Source organism: Opisthorchis viverrini (genome assembly GCF_000715545.1).
Source record: "Opisthorchis viverrini unplaced genomic scaffold opera_v5_305, whole genome shotgun sequence".
NCBI classification, from domain to species: domain Eukaryota; kingdom Metazoa; phylum Platyhelminthes; class Trematoda; order Opisthorchiida; family Opisthorchiidae; genus Opisthorchis; species Opisthorchis viverrini.
Genome location: NW_008751956.1, coordinates 538,275 through 549,159, shown reverse-complemented (window position 1 = coordinate 549,159; position 10,885 = coordinate 538,275).

The following is a 10,885-nucleotide window of genomic DNA, read 5'->3' as shown; positions in this document are numbered from 1 at the left end:
TAGCTGCTTACATCTTTCAAAACTCCTGTGCAAACTGTTCTCAGTCAATCAATATTGAACATGCTTTAGACGTGTACACTCTGAGTGAACCGGTCTACTTCCTCAAGGTCACTCGTCATAATATCAACTCACTCCGCTCTGGGCGTGTTGATTAGATGTCAGCAAACAAATCTGTGGCTTCCGCTGCTTGATCACAGATCTCCTCGTTCCTGCAGTGAGCCAACCCCATGTGTGTTGGGTACAATTCGTACCCTTCTCAGTTTGGTGCCCACAAGTTACAACACCACACGTCTGGTTTCGACCACACCGAATAATGGTACTAAGTTGTACAAAGTCAACTAGCTCTCCCAGAATGCATCTTTCCATTCACGCGTGTTTAAAATTCTTTAGCCGGAGTCCAGCTTTCACTGCACTATGTTGGCTAAAATCTTGACACACAAAAGTAAGCAAACACAAAAGAAGAAATTTGAAAGAATACACATTCGGTAAGAATAAAAGGATTTCACACTGAGCATTCACACGGAACCAAGCGGTGTTCTGACACACAGACATACATACTCACGTCTCGCTATTCTGACTTTGAAAAGATTGAAAAGCATGAGTTCACAATCAACCATTCCATTCAGTCAGCAGTCATACTGTAATCCAGAACGGCCCCCGTGAACTTGTGTGTTATTTTGAATGGTCCTTTGTTATCAATCCACTAGTGAATACAGTTGCAACTGACAGAACACAGCACGGATAGGTCTGCGTGGGCAAATCCCTCTGTCTGAACAAAATCCAACAACATTCTGGTCATTTGTACAGTAGTTGAAAATCTCCCATATGTTTTATAGTCGAACAAAAAGAAAGTTGTCTGGTTTCTAAAGGTGCGTTGTGGGTACGAACTTGCCTGGGGGTCAGTGCAGTTGACGGTTCTTCACAGGAACAAAACCACTCAGCGTGTTCAGATGAACTCCAGTTACCGAATATGATATTACGTTATACGCAAAACGTTCTCACCACCCATAGACCTCCGAAAAATATCGAGTTTCTCGAAAATAAATTGCAACAACTTGAGAACTAGTCGCACAAAGTTGAGTTGTTTGAACTGACTAAATCCCACTAGTGTAGAAACGCCCCAATTAGCAGAAAACAAACACAGTGTTCAAGTGAAGAGGGAATCACTTCAAATCTGAGCAATTATGCTGCTTCATATGACCCGAACAACTCCACACGCGTGTTTGAGAGCTCTATTTTGTCTCTGATATTATTTTTCCCAAGGAATAGAACTGCCTGTGAATGAAGTGCTCAGAGAAAAAGAGAGTATGACATGAGCTCACTGAGAACTGCTAACACAAGAAGCTAGTAAACGGTTTATCGTATGACGTAAATCGCATAGCTAGATGACAGTATTGGTATATCTTGCTCATCAACCACTCTTGGTTGTAATGCATGGTGTTCCGATACCATAACAACCACTTGCAGCAAAATCATTCCAACTCATGGGACACTTCGTTTTTGATTAAATCTATGACCAGGAATGTAGGTGTCCGTCAGGCTTTCGGCAATGATTGACTTCACTTGAAGACAGAATCTTTCGCAGAAAAAACGTTATCCTAATGAGAAAGTTGGCGAAAGTTTCAAATAAATGCTGATTGAATCCCCCATGAGCTCGGGACAGCTTAACGCTTAAGACACGAGATTTGTGATCAGAAGGTCACAGGTTCAGACCCAACATTCTAGGCTTGTGCAACCTGTTGGTAGCTTAACCATCTGTTTATTTCGGGTGGTACGGAAGCTGAAAAAAACAAGACGGTGCTACGGCTGGAAGCTTAAGGTTATAAAATTGGAAATCTCTTCTATAAAATATTCCCTAACTGACGGTGCTTCAGTTAGCCCCATATTAGAGATACAAAGCAATTTCCTGATAACGATCGATAGCACTAATGAGAGACCAAGGGATTCAACTGGATTTCTCGGGGCTATACCACTTGAATTTGCACCAGTTGCGTACAATCCGCTGTCCCAAAGGAACATAATGATGAGGGAACTCGGGGAAGGTGCCTACCTGATGGTGATGATTATGATGATGGCGAAACCGGTCACATGCTGTCGAAGAGTTTCGAGTTACACTCATAGTTGGCGTGTTCACGGTAGACAGTTTGCTGTGATATCTCGGATATCATGGCAACTGAGACGCTATGTGGTTGAGGGAAATTTCCAGCCCCAAATCGATAATGTGCTAACTTAATTCACAGCTGAGTTTAGCTTGCTAGTTGTGTACTAGTTGAAACGGAGATAATTTAGGTAGAAGCACGTGGGGTGTGCTCAACTGTTGAGGCGCAAAAAGGACGAGACTAGCAATTGTCTTTTAAAGAATATCCGGTAACACTTAGAATGTGAGGCGTTCTGTCAAGGATAGATGAAAAATGTTCACCTCCTGGCTTGAACTGCAGTGAAATTTTTGGTCGTGCTTAGAAGACCCTTTTCTTGAAAGTTAGCATCTCGAAGAGAGTAAATCCCAAAAAAAATTAGGGAGAATATCAAAGCCCCTGGTTGGTTTTCCAACTATCTAAGGTTAGAAGCTAATCCCAAAAAGCTATTCCGCCTATCCCCAAAACTTCGCGTCTGTGAGCTCTACAGTGTCAACTTTGTGGCACAGAGAACTGTTCAAGATGCAGATGACACCCTTCCCAAAAGTCAGCGGACTGGGGAAAGATTTTCTGGGTGGACACGGGTGCATCAGCAAAGTACTAAGTATTCAACTGAAAATGCCGTGGATGTTCTCCATATCCCAGGTAATTATAATCAATGTGAAACTATATTTTATTCTGAAGCAGTTGCAAGGGGTGTCTTTTAAGCCTTCTCCGTCACTAAGAATTGTTATAACCCCGCTACGATAAGACTACACGCAACGTTTTCTTGCTTTCGGGGTTCTTGTGAGATAACCAACCATGAGTACTTTCCACGACGAACCGAAAAAGAATTCTCGACCACTGATGCATTTTGGGTCTCTCACTAGCAACGTGAGGAGATTTTGGAATTTCCAAGAGGCAGTTCGTCCTATAATTGAAACCAATCTGTGCGGAAACGCACTTCATTACAGATCTCACACCACGAAAAACCAGATGAAGAACGAAGTTCACCCGATGAGTGGAACTTCCAGCTGAGGAGTCATAACTCGTGAAGCCAGTCAGTTCGTCGGACCACGTGACGTGCATCCCGTGATAGCGTACTGATCAGCTGTCCGCGGGTGAACGGCTAATTGTTCAAACAAACGTTGTTTTCATCATCGGCCAAAAACGATTTGCGGTCAGGAAAAAATTTCACGTCGAAAAACAATATCGCTTGGCAGATCGCGTGTTCAAAATGCCCGCTGCTGCCGATACACATGGCTTTTCGAATTTTAGTTTAATGACGATTTTATTTATCACAAAAATTAAGCAAACCATTTTGATTTCTTGTTGGAAGTCGAAACCAAACTAAGCAAGGATAGTGCTATCTTCCTCTAGATACTTCCAGTTTATTGCCGGAGCAAAACATCACAGTAATCTCTCCTTGTTTATCTACCTTCCTTCTTTTTTCCAGCTTTGCTAAAGTCGTTTATCGCTTTTCCCACGCGGAGAGTAGAGGAATAAAACTGAAGATGAATTGTTCAGGTCCCTGGGGATGACAGCCACTACTTGAAGCTTCGTTGTCAAAATTTCGGTAGATTCCTACAACTTGAGAACACTGAAACCTGGTTTTCAAAATGGTTACGGCTGACTGCATGGCTCGACACAAAGTTTCCATGACAACAGAGTATTATGTTCGTATACTATTCCTTAATGTAAATCTGAGTTGAAAGTTGTGTCCTGTTGGTTAGGTTCAGAAACACGTCTCCATCCATATTTTGGTGAAATGGAAATCATACTGGGTGAGGTTAGGCCGGATTTTACTTTTATTCAGTTAGTTTTCTGACCAACTCAGGTAAAGCATACACAGAGATCCGCGGTGAACAAACGTGGATTTCGGGGCCCGACAGGAGCAGGTAATGTGCTCAAATTGCCCGCTGCTTATTCTAGCCCTTGGTGCATTTCGTTTGCTCGCCACAGGAAGTTACCTGGGCCGTTCTCTGCGAGTAAAGTGGCTGCGTTGTTTGTTGGACTGAATCGTAGTTAAATCAACAGAATCTCAGACTGATTGAAGAACTCTGTTTGCTTCTGGGGGTTAACTGCACGAGAATTGCTGGAGATGTGGTTCCTTCCGTAAACAAAAACTTCAGAGCATGGTGATTGAAACTAATAGTTTATTAGTTTAATATAACTGTACTTTGAGCCTCTCTTGACACCTCTCTGAAGAAATCTGAGGGACATGGGACGTGATAACATTTCTAAATAGATCTGACATCAAACGTAAGCAATGAGCCCCGGAAAAAGGAAGTAAATTTTTCGCGGTAACGCGCATTTCATGTGGTTCAGAAACGTTCGAATCTGGGATCGATAGTTTTAGTTGAACTAGTGGTTCATTTTTTCTGGTTTGACAGTTATAAGAAGGGAGTATGGCAACTGGCCAGAAGTCAAGGACTGGCGTTGTCATATTGTCATCAAACAGGCCGGACCCTCACTAGCAGATTAGCGTAGTTTTCTACTCAAAGACATCGAAATACTTTGATTTCATGTAAACGACTGCCATCAATGTGGTATTCCACAATGCCATTAATCACACGACAAAATATAACTTAGTATGTTGATTTCAAGAGCGTAAACGAACCGTCGTTCTTACCTTAAAATGAATATAAGGAACATTCTGGTTAGTGGAAAGAGTCACTTCTTACTCAAGAACAAGGATGAGCGCATCGTTTTCCTTCAAGAAAGAGTAACCTGCTGCACTTTGTTTGGCAGACTTATTCTGTAGAACAATCTAGCCAAACTGATCTAACCAGATTTAACCTCAAAGATCTTAACGGAGCATTCTGCTTTGTGGAGATCTTAAGCTTTAGATTGTACTTTAATTCCGACCCCACAAAATTAACGCTAACTCCCTACTCTCTCAGAAACCGATTTTACCTTGAATGAGTGGTAGTGCGTAACATTGGCTGTGAGTTACTCTATTTATTCAAATGCAGTATGGAACTCTACCCATACATCTTCTAAAGTGATCGAACAACACTCCATGGGTTTCCCAGCTATGTTGTACTGATATCCCATCAACATTTCCAGAAAAGATAACTTTGCCTTTATCAAAAATGGCACCTCTTGTATTTTGGCCGAGTTATTTTTACCCCCTGAGATGCAACTAGAAACACGTAGTATACTTACTTCTTCAGCGAAAGATCACAAAGCTGCGTCGGAATGACAGTTCCATGCGACCGACTTCTCCCTTATGTACGTTCCGTCATTCCTCGCCCACACAGAAAAAAGAACGTTTTTTACTGGTCAACGTGTTCCAACGCGCTGTTTTGTTTCTGTACATTGTTTTCCCCTTTTCATTAGTGAAAATGTGCTTCGCAATACTCTTTACTATGTCGAATAACCAGAAAGGATAGATGGTTGCATTCAAGTTGACTAATAACAGGTTTAGTTCTTATCTGTATCTTCAAATCGGTGATTACGGATTTTTGAAATTCTCATTTGTATCGATTTCTATTTAGAAAATATCTCCAATCATGTTTCCAGCGCTATTATCTTTGTAAAAGAAATCTAAAGAAAAATGAAATTTGCTTCTTTATCGACCAGCAGTAGGCAAGGAAACTTTTCTGTTCATGTTTCAGCATTCTCAAAACTCATCATACTACTGACAAACTACTACAAATTGTAAGTAGTCTTGGAGGGAGAATAGTTCACGCAACGAGTTAACCTTTCATCCTAGAACTCGTCACTCGAAGAGCCAATCGACATATGGTCACGTGATGTGGATTCCGAGCCTGAAAGTTGACTGCCGCTATATCCTGTCTACTTGCTAGTTCGTAACATTGTTGATCAACCGCTGCCGGCCGGTAGCTTGCGGGTTCGAATCTTCCAGAAGACGTGTGACATGCTCAATATGAACGAAATAACCAGGCAGTGTTTCTGAGCGTTCCGGCACCGGTCAAATTTACCAACATAAAATTGTTTCACTGCTGAAATGTATTCACTTCTCTTAGGTTTCTGTATTGTCTGAAACTCACTCATGGTTTTATTTGTGAACTCGTCCTATGGTTTCCAACCAATGCTTTACCCACCTTAAACCTCAAAGTGAAGATACCACTCCTCACTCAGAGTGTGGCCGTGCGTTGTTTGTTTTCTCCCGTTACTCAACATCTTTGCGAGAAAATGCGCGAGCCTCTCTCTCTCGGTACATCACTAGACTCAGTGGTTCAATAAACGGCCCCGTTTCGTCACATATAATTGACACCGGTCTCATTAGTGAGCCGTTTCACGTGATCTGCCAAGTATCCAATAGCATGCCGGTATCGATCCAAGAACAGTGCTTGATTGCAGCCGAAGCAGTCGCACTACGAGCACGCAATGGTCATGTGACAGGAATCGACTCTTGATTACATGTTGTGTGGAGTTCACTCACAATCAGTCATTCGTGTGTACTAACTAGCCTTACATTTTAGTGCTTTGGTTACTCCCGTTTCAACATATGGATGTGTAATGACCTGACGATGAGCATTAAAATTGTGAAACATAATTATTCCCTTGGTGAAAGTGCACCCGCTGAACTTCGTGGTTACAAAACCAAACATGGTCTCATTGGAGATCCTTTCACCGTGTCGACCATTACACGCTTGATTGCGCAATTTGAGTCCACTGGATCTGTATGGGATTTTCCTGGCAAAGGTAGAAAGTCTCTGAGTGATGAAAGAGCGCTCATTGTACACAATGCTGTCGAGCATATGTGCATTAAAATTGTGAAACATAATTATTCCCTTGGTGAAAGTGCACCCGCTGAACTTCGTGGTTACAAAACCAAACATGGTCTCATTGGAGATCCTTTCACCGTGTCGACCATTACACGCTTGATTGCGCAATTTGAGTCCACTGGATCTGAATGGGGTTTTCCTGGCGAAGGTGGAAAGCCTCTGAGTGATGAAAGAGCGCTCATTGTACACAATGCTGTCGAGCAACTTCAGCCTCAGAGCAGCATGGTATCTTTGTCAATAACTCAGGTGTCTCAATTGACCGGCGTTCCCCGCGCCACCGTTGATTTTATTATGAGACGCCACCTTCACATCTACCCGTATCATTTCGCTTTATTACAAAACATCACGGAAGAAGACAAGGAGCAACGCGTCACGTTCGCTAACTAATGAAGAAATCGTTCGCAACATTTTATGGAGCGATGAAGCAAATTTTTCTGTGGATGGCATAATCAGCACGCACGATAGCGTGATATATTCCCGTAAAGCTCCTCATGAGTACCTCACCCATACTCTCCATTGCCCTCATCTCTGTGTGTGGATGGGGTTCCCCTCATAGTGTCTCCTGCGTCCCGTTTTCTTTGATGCTACGGTTTCTATATGCTGCAGACGCAAGTTATCCCGCAACTCGACCGTCCTTCAACAGGATGGCGCTCCACCCCACTACTCAAACCAAGTGAGAACTTACCTCCGAGAGCAATTTTCTGATGAGAATCACTGCTCGTGGATTCCCAAACTTTTGGCCCGAAAGGTCACCCGATCTCAAACCTCTGGTTACTGGTTTTGGAGAACGACCAAGGCTCGCGTATATCATGAAAATAAGCCAAAGAATTTGGTGGATTCAGGAGCGAGAATTGAAGAGGAGCGTGCACGAATGAGGATTGAAGAAGTTGAACATGCTGCGTCTCAAATCTCACAAGGCCTCCACCATGTTATGCAAGAAAGAAACAATTTTTTCAAAACTTTTTTAATACCAGTTTATTTATAATAAACCACCAAAACGTTTGTATGTTTACGTAAAAAATAATGAATCGGTTTCAAAGTTTTAACATGAGTATTATTTTTTGCGTCTATTACGGGACACCCTAAAGATGACCCCGGTGAAGTTTCGTAGATGCCGAAAGCCAGCATACCCACTGATTCGTCTAAGACTATTCCTGGCCTCTATTTATCCAACCAAAAGCCGAGAAAGATTCGTTTTTCACTTCCACTGGGGGACACCGTAAAAAAATATACTCTTTTTATGATAACCGTTCGAAGCGGTCATCCACGGATGTTGAAAGTTAGTATTTTTCGCGCTGCCGAGATTGATCATGGGTTCCGCAAAGAAATAACCCCCATAAAGCAGCTACATGGTCATTTTTTTGGACATAGCCCTGGTTCATATAGATGGCGGGATGGCTCAGTGGTTAGAGCGCGAACTTACTGACCGGAAGGTCCATGGGTCGAACTCTTCCTCTCGACGTCCCCTGTCTAAGCTTGGGCAACCTGGCAGTACCCCAGCCCTCATGCTTTCTTCCGGTGGCATGGCAGTTGGGCGCTGAAATTGTGCTACCAATGTAACATTCGAGCCATGCATTGTTTAGCGAAATATCACTTTTGTATGAACCAGAAAGTTCTACCTTGCAGAGTTAAATTTAGCGAACCATTTCGCACTGAAACGTAAGGTCACATTTTTGAATAAAACAAAAACTAGCGTAAGCGTTCTTATTCTGCCTGTTTTGAAATACGCGGCTCCTCTTGGGACGAGAGCCACAATCGCTCTCCGGTTGGATGCCTTCACTGTTGGAATGAAAACGCATGTGGTCGGAAAACTTTTCGGTACAAAAGAGATGAACAAAAACTGCTTTAAAAATGATCGTTTGTTATTCGGTTTGCCTGCATGCGATCGGTCTATTTGTCTATAGCGAAAGTACAGGCTTAAAAAGAGAAACCAATCAACCGGCTTGTCACAAGTTGGAGTTAAATTTTCACGGAAAACAGACATTGATTGCACTTGCAGATAAACAGAAAACAATAGAAGTCTATGGGTGTTAATTTTGTCTTGATTGCAATCTATTTGAGTCCAGATACTCGGTTGAATAAGTTCTGTTTTTTTTTTAATAAAACAGATGTCTCATAAATTGACATTCACTAGAGATGAAATATATGAATGAAAACGGTTTGAGGAAACGGCAAGGGACGAAAAAAGTTATGTAAGGCTGTAGAGACTTCATGTTCACCTGACATAATAAGAGGGTCGAAGTAACCCTATAGATTTTGAACCGATGGTTGCAAGTGTAGTTTCACGGATGACCTTTAGACGGCTGAGCTGCAGTCAGAAACCATTTGGGTCGGTTCACCCGGAATGTCCTTACAACAGAGGTGAACTACAATCCTCCTTGTCACGTGCTTGACCTCGCGGACAGTACAATATCTGTCGAATGGTGGTACCTTAAACCTGTTGTGGGTTTTGAACAAGACGACACTTCCCACATGAATCCTTAGCTGAGTCATCCACACAGTGCTACCAAGAAGGATACTCTCCGTTTCAGTGATTCTCTGAAAGCTCTGTCGCTTCTGAAAAGTAGCCTGACATAGTTGGACAAGTTTTCACAACTGTCTGTATGAGACCTGGTGATCCATCCAAAAACTGTTTTCTTCTGGGGTCAAGGGAATAGAATCCTATTGTCGTGTTCACCTTTGCAGACTCAACAATATCTGGTTGTCACATACACGATCAGGCTCCGTTCGCATTTCAATTCCACGGTGAACTGGTTCAAGCATATTGGCTTTCCATGCACCCGAATTCGGGTCTATCGGTACACCTGGAACCTAGATGAATCTCTCGTTTTTGATGTGCGGCAACAGGTTACCTGATGGTTCAGTTGACACAATGTCCAAAACATCGCGATACATGCATACACGTGATAGACTACTCATAAGGTTGCTGAAAACTCTTTTACACCCGAATAACAGCTTCACACTTCTTGGGGCTCATCAGGTAGTAGACCCAACTAACGGTTTCACACTTCTTGGGGCTCATCGGGTAGGCGCAGTTTCCGAGTTTTCGTCAACCTTAAGGTCTACTAGGGGACTGTGCCCACTTGGTTAACCCCAATGCGGTCGCAACCAGACGTTGGCTGCAACCTTATGAGTAGTGTAGTACGTCCATTCTCTGGATATTATGTGTGAATTGCAGATTTGCCGTACTTTCTACGGAACTTCTCCGTGTTCTGCTAATTCCTCTGGGTACACAGAACAACTATTTACCAGCAACTTATTCTTTGATAATCATGAAACGTTTCCAATACCACCTTTAGGAGGCTTGTTCTCGACGAATTTAGCTCTTCGGGGCGGAAAATGGTACAAAACTTTTTCCAAATTCACTTACTTGTTCCGGCTGGTCAAATAAAACACATTTTCGCCTTGCACTTGTTATGATGCGCACCTAAAAAGGCTCCAGTATAACGGCTCGTAAGCTATCATTCTAGAACTCAATGGATGTTAATCGATTACTCTGCCGAACCCCAAATGAATTACGCTGTTCGAATTATTCCTCAAGAAAAATATACTCTCTGGGGAAACTCGAGAACGGTGACCGAGTGGTGAACCCGAAGAAGGGCGAATCCGATAGTGGGCTGTTGAAGATTCTCCAGCAATTCTATGGGAGGTGCTCAACTGTGAAAATCTGATGAGCGTGCAACCCGGTGTTGCAGAGATGATTTGGTAATTTACAGATGAAAAAACCCATTATTTAACTGAGTCCTAATGTTTGAGCTTTTTTGAAGGTGTTTAGAAGGAATCGTTGCAACAACTGTGGAAAGTCATGTGTGGACTTCATGAAACATTTCAGTGGCATACTTTCTTTTCGAGGAGTACACTCATTTGTAAATCGATTTGGTTTTACAAGAGGCTCAAACGAATCTCTCGTTTATGATATTCCACAACTGAATGCGTATTAGTGCACAGATGGTGATAGCCATAATACAAATCAGAAGGTGCATGTGTGCACTAATAGAAGTTTTTAGTATTTCT